The 18723-nt window shown below is 47.1% G+C and overlaps 1 protein-coding gene across 2 annotated transcripts in view; it reads left to right on the top strand.

The window, feature by feature from the left end:
• The window catches only part of DIS3L2 (DIS3 like 3'-5' exoribonuclease 2), a 254468-nt gene that overhangs the window by 136793 nt on the left and 98952 nt on the right, over positions 1-18723 (top strand). The window lies entirely within an intron of this gene.

Genomic DNA, 18723 nt, shown 5'->3' with positions numbered 1-18723 from the left:
TCAACAAAATATTAGCAAATTGAATCCAGCAATGTATAAAAATAATTATAAACCATGACCTAGTATTATTTATACCAGGTGTGCAAAACTCATTCAACATTGACAAATCAATCAATATGCCATTACAGAAATTAATTTAAAATGCATCACAGATTGAATGTAAGAACTAAAATTATAGAAATCTCTTAGGGAAAAATAAAACTGCAGCGAGCCAATCTTTGTGACCTTGATGAGGCAAAGACAAATGGCCACAGAAAAAGTAGATAAATCGGATTTATCAAAATTAAAAACTTCTGTGCTTCAAAAAGAAGTCATCAAGAGGGCCTGCCCTGGTGGCGCAGCGGGTTAAAGCACAGCACTAAGAAGCTAAAGCCACTTCCGCATGAGTTTGATCCCTGCCTGCCCCGGAGGTGACCACATGGCCCCGCAGACCTCTCCTGACCCGCCCACTGCTCCACTCAGCAGTGTACTGCGTTGATCTGCCTGTTCTGCACCCCGCTCTGTCTCTGGTGAATCCTCTCACCCTCTGCAACTCTGGCCTGTACCCCAGCTCTGTACGAATAAATAAATAAAATCTTAAAAAAAAAAAAAAAGTCATCAAGAAAGTGACAAACTAACTTAAGAGAATGGGGGGGGGTATGGGGGGGAGGATTGCAAATTGTGTCTCTAACAAGAAACACATCTAGTATAGGTAAAGTACCCTTAAAACTTAACAATAGAAACAAAGAACACAATTTAAAAATGGACAAAGAATTTGAAAATATACAAATAAGCAATAAGCACATGAAAAAATGTTCAAGGTCACAGGTTATTATAAAAATGCAGACCACCGTGTGCTGACCCTGCACACCCAGATGTAATGAAAAATATTGTATTGTATTGAGGGTGCACTGAAACTGAAACCCTCTATACAGTTGGTGTAGACACTTTGAACAAAGTTTAATGATTCCTTTCAAGGTTAGGCGTAGAGTGTATGATCTAACAATTCTACTCCTAGAGAATTAAAACCAAACATATCCACACAAAAACTTGTACACAGATATTCATAGCAGCATTATCTATAATGGCCAAAAAATGGAAATAAACCATATGTGTAATATGATGAAAGGGTGAACGGTGTGTGTTCTACCTATGCATTCACATCTTATTTGACCATAAAAAAGAATGAAGTCTTGACATATGCTACAACATGGAAAAACCTTGAAAATATTCTTAGGCAAAGAAGCCAGATCTCGAAGACCACCTGTATGATAAGAAAGTCAGTTCATGGCTGCTGGGCCAATAGGGAGGGGGAAACCTGGGGTGACTACTAACGGGGATTGAGTTTCTTATTTGGGGATAAAGTTGCATATAATTAGGTAGTAGCAGTGACTATACAACTCTGCACATACCAACCCCCGAACTGTACACTCTAAAAGGCTGACTTTTGTCTCAATAAACTTATTAAAATCGGGCCTTCTCTGGTTGTGCAGCGGTTTAAAGCACAACACTACGAAGCTAAAGCCACTTCAGCATGAGTTCGATTCCCAGCTAGGGAGGTGACCTACATGGTGCCACAGACCTCTCCTGACCTTCCCGCTGCTCCCCTCAGCAGTGTTCTTTGTCTGTCGGCGTGTTCTGCACCCCACTGTCTCTGGTGAATCCTCTCACACACACACATCCTGTACCTCTGGCCTGTACCCCAGTTCAGTATGAATAAGTAAATAAATAAATCTTTAAAAAAGTTATTAAAATCAGTGCATGTCAACAATAGTGAAGGCAAGGATAAATAGATGGGACTACAGCAAGTTAAAGAGTGTTTGTACAGCAAAAGAGACGTTACAAAAGACAAACAGACATCCCACTGATTGGGAAAATATTTCCTCACACAAAACTAGTGATAAAGGATTGATCACAAAGATAAACAAAGAACTGATGAAACTCAGTGAAAATAAAGTAAACAACCCCATCAAAACATGGGCAGAAGAGCTAAAAAGACACTTCTCCAAGGAGGAAATGCAGGTGGCCAACAAGCATATGAAAAAATGTTCAACATCACTTGTAATAAGGGAGATGCAAATTAAAACCACAATGAGATACCACCTCACCCCGGTGAGAATGGCACGTCTTCAAACAACTAGCAACAACACATGTTGGCGAGGATGTGGAGAAAAAGGAACTGTCCTGCACTGCTGGTGGGAGTGCAAACTGGTACAACCACTATGGAAAACTGTTTGGAGGTTCCTCACACTGCTAAAAATGGAGCTTCCATAGGACCCAGCAATCCCACTCCTAGGTATCTACCCAATGACACAAAAACACTGATTGAAAAAGATACCTGCACCCCCATGTTTATTGCTGCTTTATTTACAATTGGAAAAACATGGAAACAGCCCAAATGCCCAAAAGTAGATGACTGGATTAAAAAGATGTGGTACATAGACACAATGGAATATTACTCAGCAACCAAAAAAAAAAAACACGTGCCTTTTTCAGCAACATGGATGGAGCTAGAAAAGATCATGCTTAGTGAGATAAGTCGGAAAGAAAAGGAAAAATACTGAATGGTTTCACTCATAGCAGGAGTATAATGGACCAGGTGAGATGATGATGATGATGATGATGATGATGGTGATAATAATAATAATAATAGTAGTAGTAGTAGTAGTAGTAGTAGTAATAATAATAATAATAATAAAACAGCTATATACCAGAGACAATTTATGGGTGTGGAGTGGGGAATGGGATCAAAAACAGTGGGGGGAGGGAAGTACACTGGACTATGGTGATGGCACAAGGGTGATTTGGTGATGGGAAGCCCACGGGGATTACAACTGAGATGGAAACAGGCACAAAATGATGTTAAAATAAACATATTATTAAAAAAATCAGTTTATATATTCTACCATGTCAACAGAATGAAAAACTTACAAATCAAATAATTCACAAAAGATTCACAAAATCTTTGTGAAGTAAGACTATGTAAAAAGTTCTAGACAAAACAGAAAGCACAGTTCATAGAAAGGAAGACTGGGAAACTGGATCTCATTCAGATTTAAAGCTTTTTGCCTAACAAAGACCCTGTTTACCAGGCGGGTGACAAGACAAGTGATGTGGGAGAAAGTATGTGCAGGTCACAGCAAAGGACGACTGACTGCAGTATACAAAGAGCCCTGAAAACCCAATGAGCCATCCAGTTGGCAAAAAGGCAACGAGCTATCAGTACATATCTATCAGAATGGCTAAAATAATATGAAGAAAAAGAGCCGGTAGGATGTTGGGTCCATACGAGATGCTGATATCTGGAGAAAGCAGGTCATTCCTTCCCACAGCTGTGGGAAACGTAAAATGACACCAGCACTTTGGAAACACATTGGCAGTTTCTTTTAAAAAATTAAATACATCCACCATGCAAGTTGGGAGTTGCATTCCTGGGCCTTTATCTCTGAGAAAGGAGAATTGCAGCCTGCTCACAAAGTATCACTGTTTATAATAGTCCCAAACCCTGAACAACCCCGCAGCCCTTCCGCAGGTGAACGGTTAAACACAAGGGGGTACCTCCACGTCACGGAATGCTGTTCAGCAGTGAAAAGCCATGACATTGATACAGCTGATACTTGTGTGAATCTCAAGAAAGTTACACTAAGAAAAAAATCGGTCTGAAAAGCTCTGGTTCCATGATGCTGCCTGTTTAGCATTTTAGACAAGATGCGTTTTACAAATGGATAGGCAGTTGTCGGGGATGGAGAGAGGGAGGATGCGGGGAGCAGGTCTGATTGTGACGAGAGCCTCCTTGAGGAGCCCTGAGTGGATGGCAGTGCTCGGGGTCGCGGTCGAGGCGCTGCGTCGGTGACCCTACTGTTGTGACAGAATTGTGTAGACCCTTCCAAGGCCAGGAGCAGGAAACCCAGGGCTGGTGCCTGGCCGCCTCGTCAGCATCCGGTTTTGGTAATACACTGTAATGTTACCTCCGGAGACTGAGTGAAGGCTAAAGAGCACCTCTGTTATTTTTCATCCACCGTGTGCTAATTAACAATTACTCCGAAATAAGAGGTTGCAATTAAAAGGGCGGAGCCCCAAGATAAACACAGGTGAGAAAGTAAGTCGTTTTTCCATGAAGCAACTTGAAAGCCAGGTAATCTTTAAATTGGCCTTGAAGGAAGAATAGGATTTCATAAGCTTTTATCTTGCTACTTTTTAAAAAAAATGAAGAAAAAGCGGTGAACACGGTTAGAGCCTCTGAGCAATTCCCTTGAGAGGTTACGCCTGTGTGGCCCTTGAATTGTCAGTAAACTTAGGCCAAGGGGAATATCGGGAAAATCTGGAGATCTCTGAAAATCTTTCTTCTGTCTCCTTTCTCTGGAAAGGAGGGGAGGACACAGTGTGTGGCTAAGGGAAGGGATGAAAAACTGGGTACTGTGATAGCTGGAGACAGCACAAAACAGGCCTTCTCAGGAGGGATGTGTGGGCCGCAGACAGCTGTCGAGGCGCGTGAGACAGTGGTGGAAGCCACCGAGGTGCGTGACGAGACCTAGTGAACCTGAAGTCCAGCGCAGGACGCGCTCAGGACAGCCTGAAGAGCCAAGTTGGTGATGGCGTCCAAGGCAGGTGAGCTGGCCTGTGCCCCACGCTGCGGGACAGCCGGGACAGGCCAGTGGCAGTCACTGAACTGCCCAAGTGCCTCCTTTTGTCCCAGGACAGCTGGGCACCAAAGCCACCTGCAGAGCTGGGGGTGATGGGGTGAGACGTGTGGCTAAGTATAGGCGTCTCTGACAGGAGCCTTGCTGGACAGAAGAGGTGAGAGGCAGCCTGACGGAAGTAGGATCCCAAAGGTGCTTCTGAGGATTTGTGCCTGTGGGCAGCCGGCGGGGGGCCAGGGGTGGATGGACACATGTCTGGACTCCTCTTCGGAAATTGCCTTCAGAGCCGAAGCGCATTTTCAACAATGGCAAATCTTCATCCGAGTGTGGCTTTGAGTTTTAGAAACAGCCAACTCAGTGTAGAGCCAGGAGCGGTAAGTCAGGTAGGTGATCAGGCTGGAGAATACAACTTCCAAAGAAGGCGAAGTGTAATTATAAAGTCAGCAAGCGGATTTCCTCGGGAAGTTCACGCATGGACGAACTGACGCAGAAAGCAGTGCCTCTTGAAGCAGTGCTTCAAGAGGGCCAAGCGTCCTCCGGCAGCTGAGACGTCCTGTGAGTGTGTGTCGGTCACTTGCAGAAGGTGCTGCCGGCTGTGTGGTGTGTTCCACCCTGTTTATCTCAGTGCACGAGCGTCAAGCTGCCCTGTGATCTTTGTGCCTCAGACTTCGGGGAGCGAGTGTTCGCATACGGGAGAAGCATGATTGTTTCATCAGCTCTCCTGTGGCCGCACACACGTCTTCCGAGTTCCTCAGGTAGGCGCGTTCCCACAAGCCTGACATCACTGTCAGCATGTGTTCACTTACCCTCCTCTGTAGTTGTAGTTAATCGTTTCTTCTTGAAATCGAGTTATTTTGCAAATATTAAGTCACCAGCATCATCTTGACTGGGAGACAGTGGCGGGCTCCCAGCACTCTCCGAGGCCCCCTCTCCTGTCCTCTGCCTTGGGGTTTGAGCTGCACCAGGACCCCAAGACAAAGATCAGGTCCTTGTAATAAAGCACCTCTGTTAATGTTCGGCCCCAAATATTCGGGATAGAGGAAAATAACGTGTGAGCGTTTCCGGTTTTCACTTAGTTTTGTTGTTAAATGTGCCAGTATACATAAAGCAAAAACGTCACTGCTTTCCGTAAGTATCTCCCATTTAATCGTTTTAGATGTACGTAAGGACCTCACTCAATATTCAGACAACCTGGAAATATTAGTCCTGTTTTGCAGACGAAGACGCTGTTGCTGGAGAAACGGTGTCACCAGCGTCCCCTGGCTGTGAGGGGCTGGCCTGCAGGCGTGCAGTCCAGAAGGCTCTTTCCCACCATGCTCATGTGTCTCCATCTTCTCAAATGTAGCCCGGATAAGCTTTCCAAAAGTCAACGTAGCCATCAAACCCCTTCCCCAGCCCCTTTGAGGCAGCGGAAGGTGGAGTCTTGCTGTTTCAGATCCCTGCAGGTCAGGCGCTGTTGCCGCATTGCGTGTGCATGACCTGCATGACAGAAGCCATCACTTTAAAGAATAAATTTGTCTATTTTTTACATCATTCTTCATTTTCAAACGCTGGGTGCTTTATCCACTCATGTTTGGCCTCCGGGAGCTCCCACCTCCGGGGCACCAAGTCCCTGTGCTCTTCCCACCGTTTTAAACCCTTTTCTCCCCCCACCCCTGAAGAATGTCTCTGGATCATAGCTGCCTGTTGATTTTGACTTTTACTTCATTAGAATTACAGTTACCCCTGAGCCCTGATGTGGGTCCCTGCAGTCCTCCTGGAAGTGAGACCATCCGGTATTCTTTTTTCTTTCTGGCTCACCTCACTGCGCCTGATCTTTTCCATCCCTGTCCAGGTGGCTGGAGTGGCATGCTCCTTCTGAGCAGTCACTTTTAAAGTTGACTGGTTTTGAAATGGAAACCTGAGGTTGATGTGGCGAGCCCTCAAGCCCTCGGCCTCCCCACCTGTGGGCACTCACCGCGCCCCCAGGCTGGGGCAGTGTGAAGCTCGGGCTGCAACCTCCTGTGGTGGCTTGTTAACAAGAAGCGGTGGAGAAAACCTGAAAGAGCCACTCTAGGAAACTTCCCACAGCTGTTGCATTAATTAAGATGTTTTTGGTCCCAAATAACAGAAACCACTGGATCTCTGCTTGAGCAGAAAGGGAAATTGTTTTCAGGATCCTGTGCTGTCTCCAGAATCCAAGGGCAGGGAACCAGGGACTGAGGCAGGAAACAAAAACTTGTCTCTCCATCTCTGCCTCTCCTGGCCTCTTTGGCTTCTTCCTCAGTGTTATGGCCGCACCCTGCAACTCCCACAACCCCACAGGGGAAGCCCGATTTCTCCCTCTCCTGTCTCCTCTATCCCCATTCACCATCCCTCTTTTCCTCCCTTCGTCCTTTTTCTGTCCCAGTTCCAGTCTGCGCACCGATCAGGTTGTCCCTATCCGGTTCCGAGCTGGCGGGGGGGGGGGGGGGGCAGTGGTTGCTTCAGCTGTGGCCCCTCCTACCTTCAGACATGGCGCCACTTGTGTTTCTATCCCAGGAGCTTAAAGCTGCAAAATGAGCCTGAAGTCACAGGGGAGAGGCCAAACTTGAGAGACAAACTTGTCTTGAATTACCACTCACTCTGTCACAGACCGGACTCTGCTCTTGAGTCTTTCTCCCCACGTTAACGGGCGTGGCTGCCGTCTTCTCGTGAGCGTTAGTGTAGGGCCGGGTGTGGTGACAGCCGTGCACTTCCACAGCTGCATGCGTCATGCTGGGGAGACCGTGGCCCCTTCTTGCTTTCAGAGGAGCGCGCAGCACCTGCCTCACCACCCACGTTGAAGTCTCTTGTAAAGCACAATTTCAGGCAACCTTCTGCCCTCAAATAGTGTCTCCACACCTGTTTTGGTTTTTGACGCCCTTTTCATGTGTCCGTGAGTCCCAGCCTCTTCAAACTCCAAAGACTTTTCTAGGGTTCCCAGGCAGGGCCGGGGCCTCCGACGCAGCCCCCCACGTGGGCACCAGTCTCCCGGGGACTCCCGGTACAGGTGGGCCCCACAGCCTGAGCGGCGGCCTTCCATTCGGTGGCCCATGGAAAGAGACAGCTCAGTAAATATTTATTATCCTACTACTTGTAAGACTGTGAAGTAGAAATTGTTGGAACTGACAGATAATTAAAAGAAACGGCCCTTCTATTGAAAGAGAGTAAAGTCTAGAGGACAGCCGGCATGTCCCCACAAACCACTGATTCCGGGTGTCGGGTAGGACGGAGGCGCCGTCTTCATGAAGGGGAAGGGTGCTCAGTAAGAGTGGAGAGGCCGCTGGACGGCAGGTCATGAGGACACGGAACCCAGGCTGGGCCTGCTGCGTCAGGTGAGCCGGCCAGTGACGCTTCTGATGGGGAGTGTGGATAACCTGCCGCGCCTCCGGGCCACCATCCTGACGGCCAAACGCCAAAGGACCGGGAAGGCAGCAGATTGGCCGGGGAGGTGGAGTCGGCCCAGAGAGCTGTGTCAGTGGAAGAGGAGAGTAGGGCATGCTCAGGCCCATCCCCGGCCTGGAGAGGACACGGTGGGTTGGGCTGAGTCTGAGGTGTGGGGGACTGGAGCCCTGAAGTGCAGGAGGAGGTGCAATCTGTGGTGGGGTCAGTGGGGTCTCCTCTCCCGAAGGGGTGTTGCTGCTTAGTGCAGCCGGGAAGCAGGTCCTGTACTGGGAGACCTTGTGTTTCTGGGGTTTTTTTTTGTGGGGGGTTTTTTGAGAAAGGAAAACTAGGTGAATTTCAGTGCCTTACTCGGAAGCTCTCCAGATGAAATCATAATCATGAACATGTTTTCATCTCAAAATCTAAATATTTAATATTAAAATCAGCCAGAAAAGTCACTACCAGCCTGCTGAAAAAGCAGAAACAAACCAGATACATGAACAGTTGTAGAATTAGCTCTGTTTGACCCAAATGAATATTTCAGAGACACAAAAGACCAGACCTGGCTTTCTCCTTTAATGAGAAGCGAGACTGCGTATTTTTTTTCTGTTAAAAGTTGCTAAGTTCTGCTTATGTTGGCCACAATGATAATAGAACCCCCTGATCATCCTGAAATAATAGAGCTGAACTGATTTTAGCATTATTGTTTGATGGATTCACATTGCTATTATTTTCAGCAGTAAATTTAATTAAAGTGCTTGTGTGCGTCTCTTAAACAAGGCTCTCATCCCATTAAGCAGACTTTAGTAAACGTTCAGTGTTTTACAGAACTATGCAAGGCCTTTTAAGATCCATTCATGGTGCTTTAATCATCCTTAATAAAAAAAAAAAGGATTGTTTGGAAAATACATTTTCCAGGCAGTCCGCTGCCTCCCAGGGGGAATATTTTGAGGCCTCCCCAGTGACCGGAGGATGAAAAGACTTGACAGGGAAGCCCCTAGAATTCTTGCAGAGCTAGGCCTTTGAAAGATTCATTGTTGTGGGATCCCCCTTTGAAAGAGACCACTTTATCTTGCTCCCAAACCTCTGTAGGACAGACCGAGCACTTTCTGAAAAGAAATTCTGGGTGATGTAGGAGAACAAGCTATGTAGGTAACCCGGTATGGGTAGTGTGTAATTTGAAGAATGATAGTTCCATTTTTATGGTTGCCATAACAATCATACAGTTGTGCAAAACACGTGTCCAGCTTTTATAGAAGAGTGCTGGCACCATTGTCACGGTTCTTCTCATATCAGAACAACTGTTTGCAGACCTGAAAAATAGGGGTGGCTTAACCCTCCCTAGTTAGCTCAGCATGTTCCCTGAGAAGCTCTGGCGGCTTCAGGGCTGTTGAAATGTATTCACCACTTGCATTTGCATTTTAGGCTGATAAATGGATTGAGAATTAAGGATGATGATCCTTTCAGCAGCAGGTTCTGAATTCCTAGCTCGAGAATTCAAAGGGTGAGGAAAAAAATACTGCTCCTCAAATAGAATCTAGGAGAGATGTCTAGACACAGTTAATTCCTTCACTTTGTGACTATTCCTAATTCCATCCCCTAGAATTTAAATCCATTAAATACTGGTCTTTACCCTGTTGTGGATAGTTAAAATTTGACTATCATTTGTTTCACTTCTATATATAAGTTATGTCTCTTCTGGAGACGGCAAATCAAATCTGCGGTATGTCTAGGAGAACATAGATCTTTGTGTTCCTTCTTTGCCTACTTTTTTCTAGTTGTATATACTCTTTCCAAAAGAAAGTGCTTGGGACTTGACTTTCTCTGACATTCTAAGGAATCTCCACTTGAATGAACTTGGTAACAGAACTCTGCAGATTGTAAGGTTGAGAGTAAGCAGTCAGATTTGGATTTGGTGTCTAGAAGGGAAGTCAGTGGCAAACCTTGCCATAAGGAAACTTTCTCAGAGAATTTTGGGTAATTATTGTTTTTGCTAGAATGCATCTGGGATATATAAATCCTGAGATAAAGTGTGCGGCTAAGGGCAACCTCAAGGTCAGCTTCCATTGGAATAAAGCTTTTTGGTCTCATTAAGTTCTTTATAGACATTCTCATTTGAGTTCCTGTCCCATTAAATCATAGTTTGCAGCTCTGAGACCCTAGGCCAGTTGCTTAATCTCTCTGAGCCTCAGTTTCCCCATTCCCAAGATGAGTAACCATAATACCAGTATTATGATTGTTTGCTCTCAAGGGGCCATTTCTAGGGACTGGAGGGAAAAAATTGTCTTTCATGTACAATTTCCTATATCCTGGGTCTTTAATATGTTTACTCTGAAGATTTTGTAGATTGGATAGCATTTTTTATGCCTAAGTTCTTGACTTTCTATTTTTAGGATCTTAGCTATTTGATCCCTCTGTGGAAACATTTCCTAGAAGGTTTTTTGCTACTTCATTTTTATCCAATTTTAAAATTTTATTTGCATCAACCAGTGTTCTCATGCTCTCTCTTAAAGTAACCTTAATCTGATATTTTAAATCTAGATTATAGGATAACTACTACCAGAGGTAAACGACAGGTGTTTCAAGAGAGCCCCCAGCAGGAAGACACTGTGCCCCGGGACTCGGCCTCGCTTGTGGGGCCCTCGGCACCCGAGCCCGCAGTGCAAACACCTGCAGGCATGGGCATAGCAGGGCCACGCTTGTGGATCGTGCCCGTAGCCCTTCTGGAAACCGTGGCCCTCCCTCTTCTTTGGGACACGTCTTCGTCTCCCCATATACAAAAGCCAGGAGTTCACTTCCTCATCACCAGCACTTAGCTACAAAATTGTTGGTTTTCTCTCCTCCCCCATAAGACAGCCGAGGGCAGAGTCTTCATTCTCAAATGCGCCCCAAACACCTAGACCTTTAGATACCCCAAGATTATAGAATGAAGGGCTTCGGACGCCCTCTCTCTGGACCTCTGATACCTTCCGTGTATGATGTTTCACTGCTTCTTCCAACTTCCATGTGTTCGTGATGCCAAGCGAGTGGATATCTCTGAGAAGAGCTGTGACCTGGCTCTAAACCATCTAGGACAAAAACAAAGGGCCGGGCCTGTTTCTTGGAGAAAGTCGTGATGGAAGGAGTGCGCGTGTGAAGTGTGGAGGAAGGGACTGCTCTTTGAGGCTGTAAAAGGCTGAATTACGAAGTTTCTTAGAATCAGGTTTCAGTTGGACATGTGAATTTCCTGCCGACTAGTTAGCACGCTCTAAAGCCTGCCTCATGGGGCAATGAACCCTTCGCCCTCCTGTTTCACATACCAAGGCCTGGGTTGGTCTCTCTTATTGATTCGGTTTGGAAGCATTTTAGGAATAAGACTTGACTGTCACTCTATGATTTCTGAACTGATATAATTATATCAGGGTTTATTGTTAAGTGAAAGTGCATGCTGGGACGGAAAATGGATGGTATTCAACTGTATGTATGAGAAGTGAAAGTAAGGGAGAAAATCAAAAAGAAACAAAAGATTAACAAAAAAAGATGACGAAAATGGTTCTTCATAGGTGGGTAGAAGCAGACTAGAAGGCAGAGATAAAAGTGAGACTTCTGACCACCTTCCTTGCTGTTCTAATGTGCTCAATATTTTACAGTAAAATTAAATCTTAAAAGAACTAAAATTGACATCAAGCAAAAACAAACAAACCCAGTATTTATCCAGTGTGTAAACATCACCACACACAGAAAAAATAACCCATTAAGTCGTTTTTGAGAACTGTGCATTTGAACACTCATTTACTTTTACTGAGGATGTTGTGAGGCTGACATGCCAAAGAAATCTTAGCCTCACGGGTTCTTTGTTGCTGGTGATCTTGGGATTGTGTTTCTGAAACGTTCTTGATTGCTGACGTCTTTGGCCACCAGGGTTCTTAGTGGGAGGGGATGGAAGAGGAGCTGCATAGGTTGGAAGAACCATGAGAACTCAGGGTTTTAAACAGCTTGTTAGGTTGAGTCACACAGAATCGCCAGTTTTTACCAGCAGTTTCAGAAGATTCAACCCACTGCTTTCTTTCTTTTTTTATTAGAAGTACTTTATTCTTATTATTTTTATTGTGCAGTGTGTGCTTTTTTATCTCGGTTGTAACCCCGTGGACTTCCCGCCACCACTTCAGCCATGTGCCGCCACCATAGTCCCATGCGCTCTTCCCTCTGCTTTCTAACTGCTCATGGAAGGTCCTGGAAGCAGTGGCGCGCCTCGTCATGAGCAGAGCAGTCTCGCCCTGGACTTGCTTCCTAAACACCATTCATTGGGGCCCCTAAGAGGAGCGGGCGATGGCTCGTCTGGGCAGGAAGTGTACCAGGTAACTCTGAGTCATGTGTCGCGCCAGAGAATACCAGGAGCATGCAGAGGCTGCGAGGAGAGAGAGCTCTCAGAACTGGATGAGGGGCCATTTGAGGATCAGGACGAAGAGTAATGTGATGAATTCTGATACACCAAATTAAAAAGAAAAGTTGGAGTCAGAGCAGGGAAAGCTCTTGTGGAAGAAGCCTGCTTGTAAGTGTGGAGGGAGCCCGGGGCTGGCCGTGCAAAGTTATGGTTGATTCAGGCAAAAGTCACCGGTGGGAGCTGGTTAGCGGCGAAAGGCCTGGAAGAGCAACGTCTTCACGCACCGCCAACTCCTGCTCCACAGGGGTGCCCTGGAAAGGACGGGGACACTTCAAATAGCTCACTTTGTTGGCACCTTCGCAAGTCAAAGCTGGCAGCCTGACAGTGGGTGCCTCAGGAGGTGCATCTCCGGCCCCTGCCACCCGGGAAGGGGGCCAGGGTGTCCCCCCGCCTCTCACTAAGACCGAGAACCCAACTTCCCGTTGACAGGGAATTCAGGGAAGATTATTCTGTATATTTGCTTTATTTCTGTCCCTTCCTTTCTTCCTCAAGCTGATAAATCCAGAACAAAAGACATTCTACGAGACAACTGGCGTCTGCAACACAGCAACGATGTTATATTTAAAGTAAAAAAAAAAAAGGATGGACACAGTCGCCCATTAAACAGACTGCAGAAGCGTCAGCAAGAATGCCAAGTAACCATGATTAGGCTCTAAATCAGGAGAAGCAGAAGAGATTTTCAGAGGACAGTTGAAGACTGTAACTCTGGAAGACTTCGATACCTGGAGATTGGGTGTGTGTGGGACTCACTACTAGCCATCTTGGTGTCTGAGTTAACATTGTGCGACACCTTTGTGATTCTTAGAAGAATGCCTTTCTTAAAAGATTCTGCAGTGTGATGTTAAATAGCTCAGACTTGAAGAAAAAGCAAAGTGCTTTTCTTTGTGTGAAGGGAGGAGAGAGGCAGGTGTGGTGGGCGGGGGGTGTGCTCATTTGCAGTTCTCTTAACTTTCCCGACATTTTAGCATTTTTCAAAATGAAAATTGAGGGGCAGAAACTTAATTCTAGCACATTCTCTGCATTTAAAATGTGGCTTCTGTGCTGTAGTCTCTGGCAGTGGCTATGGCTCCAGGGTGCTTTTTTTTTTCTTTTTAATATAAAGAGTTTTAAATAAAGAAGTATTACAAAGTATAAAAGAACAAGGAGCGGGTCCTGGAGAGAGTGACTGTAGCAGTTGTTTCTGATTCCATCTCCTCTTATCATTGTCCTTCAGAAAGTAGCCTGACAGATGTTTCGCTCGGTCTAAATTTTGCTAAAAACTCCGGTGGAGCTTCTGCAGACTCCACCCAGCCAGGTGACCAGAGCTGCCCAGAACTGGCTTCGTGTGTCGCTTCACTACCAGGGCGGGTGCACAGATGGGCCTTGGTCTCCTTCTGCCTCAAACAGCTGTTCCTCTTTTTCTGTTCTAAAAAATCTGCAGTTTGTGCCGGACTTAGTAGCATCTGCTCATCTCAGTAGAACTGAGGCAAAGGCTATTAACATGTCCACAGCTGCCATCAGAAAAAATAACAGGGCCGACCCCAGGCCTGAGGAAAGTCACCGTGAGCTGGACGCTCAGAGGACTGACTGCCGCTCCCCCGCCGGCCACACAGCGCTCCTTGAGCCCCTGACCCAGATGAGCACTCCCGCTGTGCAGGCCTTTCCTGCCACCACTGACAAAGGTTCTCTGGGTTTATAGAAACACTGAAACCATCTAATCTGAAAAAGTGTTTGAGGAAAGCTTTCTTCTTCATCCACGTAAGGTTAGTTCTTAGCTTTCCCCGTTCCTTTTTGCCATTCCTTTCCCGTCCCTGGCCCAGACCCTCCACAGCAGAGCCACGTGCTTGCACGGCGCTGCCTCACGTGGTGCCCAGACAGGCCTCTGTGAATTCCTCTCATCTGGAGAGGGCCCCTGAGCTGCGGTTGTATGAGGAAAGAAGATAGGACGAAGGCAGAAAGGGACACCTCAGAAATAAAAACACTGTGGTGTGACCACAGGGGTGGATGCCAGGAAGTCGTGAGTTCCACGACACAGTGGCAGAGTTGGATGGAAGGTGCCAGTGAGCCAGGCCGGCTCCCTGAGGCAGAGACGGCACCGTGGCCAGGCCTTCAAAGCGAGGAAGTGCCCACGCACTGGCCAGCTGGGGTAAATGTCCAGCGCAGTACGAGCAGCGTTTCAGAGACCCGAGGGCGCCGAGAACGGTGGGGCTGAGAACGTGCCGGGGATGCGTGGCCACGGTTACCCAGTGTGAGCTGAATCCCTGTTTCACTCAGGAGTTGATGGCAGCTTTGATCAGACACGTGACGAAGGTGACTCATCTGGCAGCAGCCGTGACCTGTGAGAGCCATTTCTCGCGGTGGCCCTCCAGTGAGGCGGATGGTGACACGGCGGCGAGTTGCTGTGGAGACTGGAGGGCTGCTTCCAGCTTCCAGGAGGCAGAGCTGTGGTTGCCCCGAGGAAGAGGAGGACACGGGCCGGGGGAGCAGAGATTCTCTCTGAGCTTTTGTTATCTCCTGGGATTCCTGGCCAGCCTGACAGAAGGCTTTTATTTACTCCTCGTGTGTTCTTTTCCCACACCACTGGTTTTGAGCTAAACAACCTTAGCCGTGTTCTGCTGCTTTAAAAAGTTGCCAGTCCTTCAGTCAGTAGCCTGAGCTGGGGCCCGCCCTCCCCCCACCCCTTGCCGGGCACTTTATCTCCCATGGGTTGGGGTTAGCTTCTTCCTAACTGCTGTTGACCTCTAAACAGTCCAGTGCCAGCAGCCCAGGCTGCTCCCTGCAGGTTGTGAGGCCAGAGCCTTCCAGAAAGGAGCCAGTAAAAGCCAAGGTGTTAGAGGGAGTAAGAGCTGCATGGTGCGCCACCGCGGGTCGGCGCTCCCGAGGGCCACGCCAGCTGCCGTGGCCTCAGCAGACGGTGCCCTCTCGCACCACATCGTGGCTGACCTAACTGTGGTGGTGACAACAGGTTCGGCCACCGGCTGGCAGCACGGGAGGAGGCCCGGGGTGTGTCAGGCTCCCTCGCTTCTCCCCGTCTCCCGCCGTGGGAGAGCAAGCGGGGAGCCCACGCTGCCGAGCCAGGACTGGCCGGCCTCCAGGGGCCCTCTGCCGGCAGTTCTCCTCGCCCCACCTAGCGCCTCTCATCCGGGGCCCTTCAACACTTGAGTCTGAAATGTTGTCAGCCCAGTGGCCTGTTTTTAAAAAATGACTTAAGATAGCTTGCCAATATACATATGATGAGGCAAATTTTAAAAAATGCAGGATGTGGGGCAAACGAAATGAGCAGGAAAATCAGGCATGACCCAGATAAAGGTTAGTTCACAAAATTTAAATTACAGATAAGATCCTCTAGAGGCACTTTAGAGGCTGGTGCCAAATCACTATTTCTCTCTCTCTCTCTCTCTCTCTCTCTCTCTCTCTCTTTCTTTCTTTCTGAGTTTCCTAGCAGCCAAAGCAAAGAGGGAAGGCTAAGAGGGTAAAATTCACATGCCCGTAAGGTACACTGGGCAAACTCCCCTGGCCAGTGGACACGAGCGCCCACTTATCAAGACCTCTGTCGGCTGCCCCTGAGGAGCCTCTCGTCTGGGAGACGCCCGGCCACAGAGGTCAGGAGAGTCTGGCAAGAATCCAGTGAGATCTGCGGCGAAGGCCCTGAGAGGTCTTACGGTTAGAAACGGTCCCAGCATCCCCTGAACTGGTTTAAACCATTGAAATACTTACATAGCACACTGGGCGACAGTCACTAAACCGGCTCCACAAACTCTCCAGAGGGCCAGGTAGGGGTTTTACCACATAATCCCCATCATAACCGCTCATCTGCCATTGTACTGCGAAGACGTGGCTGTGGCCAAGTTCCCTCATGGATACAGATATCTAAATTTCATATAATGTTCACACATCATGACATAGTATCTTCTGTGAGTTTTCTAATTTTGATTTTTCTCCCAACTGTTTAAAAATGCAGAAACAATTCCTAGAACTCCCAAAACCAGGCCATTGGCCCAGTTTGGTCTGTGAACTGTGGCAGCTGACCCCTGAGGGAGAAGGAGGCTTGCTGGTCACACATGTCCTTCCCGCAAGCCTTGGGAGTAGTATTTCTCAGGCTGTTTTCATTTAAATGTCTATGTTTCTGCCATAAGGACAGATCTTGAAAGGTAAGATGAAAGTGGTGAATTAATTTGCATGCTTACAGGCCAGTGGACCATGTTTCCCATAGAGCGATGCCGGTCTTCTCCAAGGCACCTGTGAAGGAATGACTGAGGCTTTGAAGTCTTCCGTCACTATGACTGGTCTCTTCTGGACTGGGGGTAGTTCAGTGGGCTTATCACTGGTTCATAGAAAGGAGAGTCACAAAACACCCACATTTACTTCTAAGAAAACTTCCCGGTTAATTCTCCAAGGAAACTAGTCAGCTGCACACACCCCCCCCCCCACCAAGCCAGTGGAAACTTCTCGTAGCTTCTTGTGACAGGAGGAGGGGAACCCACACATTCCCCTACCGTCTGATGGTCCAGACTTGATACGAAGCATTTGCTGGCTTTTGGACAGGGTTCAAATTTCCTTCTCGCCTTCGTGAGAATTGAGACCCTCGCCGCTAGCACTTGTCGCTGGGCGGGGTTGACTTCCCCGTCTCCTGGGACTGCAATCGTTCACTCAGCAAATGGAGAGTCCGGGGCTGGACCTGTCCTCCAGGGAACTCGCTTCCAGGGGCGTCGGGGCTTCTCTGGTCTTTAGCTGCTGTGTAGCTGCAGCCTCTTACGCAGTGGACACAAATTACGTGTCTCCGTCCTGAGCCTCAGCATTGGCGTCGCCCACACGGTGAGCGCCTCTTCTTGAGGCGTCGGTGACAGGAATGTGACTCGTGTCCCTCCGCCTGAGGGCCGCCTCTCCCCACGCACTTTTCAGTTTTGCAGCTTTGCCAGACACATAACTTAAAGCTATTGATTACACTAAGTGATTGAGCCTAGGATCGCTCAACATCTTTATAAACTTCTAAAAAACACTGTCAGCCAAATAAATGTACTAATATAATTCACTTGACCAGCGATTCTTTTTCATGTGTCGGACGATGGGGGGAAGTGCTGAGGCGTGGTGTGGAGTGGGAGAGTTTTATGGTCAGAAAGGGAAAGGGACAAAGTTCTTAGCAAAAGGAAAGAAGATTATTTCAGGCAAAGTCACCTTCCTCTAGGGGGAAACTGGGGGTCTTCAGGGTACCTCACAGCACTGACAGGAAATCCCAGGTGGAGAGGTTTAAAACTCCGGTTTTGGAAGAGGCTGAAAATGCACTTAGTTGCGTAGTAAGTCTTGGTGGGGCTTAGCGTAAAGGATTCCAGTTGGGGCCTGTGGTTTCCTTTTTGAAGAAAGCACTGCTATGAGTTTGATGGGCAAGATTCTCCACAGGCCTGATTCTTCTTCTTCAGTGTCACAAGGAGGTAACACTTACTGGTGATGAAAGTTTTTAAAAGTTTGGACAAGTATGAAGGGAAAAATTAACCCATATTTCTAGTACCAGTGATCAACTCTACAATTAACATATTTTTTATTTTCATTAATTAAAAAGTTATGTTTAGAATCTTCATTTTTAAATTTTTTACTGTAGGTAAACTATATTTGTTAATTTGGAAATATGCCCACAATATAGAAAAACAAAGTGGCAAAACAATATATGCCATAATGATTACATGCTTGCAAAACAAGTCGCATATCAACTTACAGAAGCTTAGAAAAGTCACTGACTGCTGCGTCACAATGACATAGCCCCCTCAGAAGGAAGCATGGAAGATGGAAGATGGATAACCCCTTTATATATAACTTAGTAATTAATAAACAGTAAAATCGGCTTTTATTTGTGGTACAGTTCTGGAAATTTTAAGACGTGTACAGACGCACATAACCACCGTCACGATCAAAATACAGAAACGCTTTGTTCCCCCAGAACAAGCACCTCTTTATAACCACACCCTCCAGCACCCAGTGACCGCTGACCTGCTGTCTGTCCTGAAATTCTGTCTGAGGCTGTCATATAAATGAATCGCATGTCATGTGAGCTGCTGAGAGTGACTTCTCGCCTGTGGGAGTCACCAGGTTGCTGTGTGTCTGATAGTGACTTCTCGCCTGTGGGAGTCACCAGGTTGCTGTGTGTCTGAATCACCTGGCCCTTTGGCACCGTAGTGGACAGGTAGACATACCATAATTTGACAGCCCATTCACTATTCCAGGGTTCTGTTTTGTTTTCTAGCACTTGGCCATTTCTTCAATCCAGAACTATATAAAAATCAGTGCCTATATTTAATATTGGGGGTTTTGTTTCCTCGACACGCC

This window comes from Condylura cristata, unplaced genomic scaffold (genome assembly GCF_000260355.1).
Source record: "Condylura cristata isolate star-nosed mole 26May11 unplaced genomic scaffold, ConCri1.0 scaffold00002, whole genome shotgun sequence".
NCBI lineage: Eukaryota > Metazoa > Chordata > Mammalia > Eulipotyphla > Talpidae > Condylura > Condylura cristata.
This window is presented reverse-complemented; position numbering and strand designations above follow the sequence as displayed.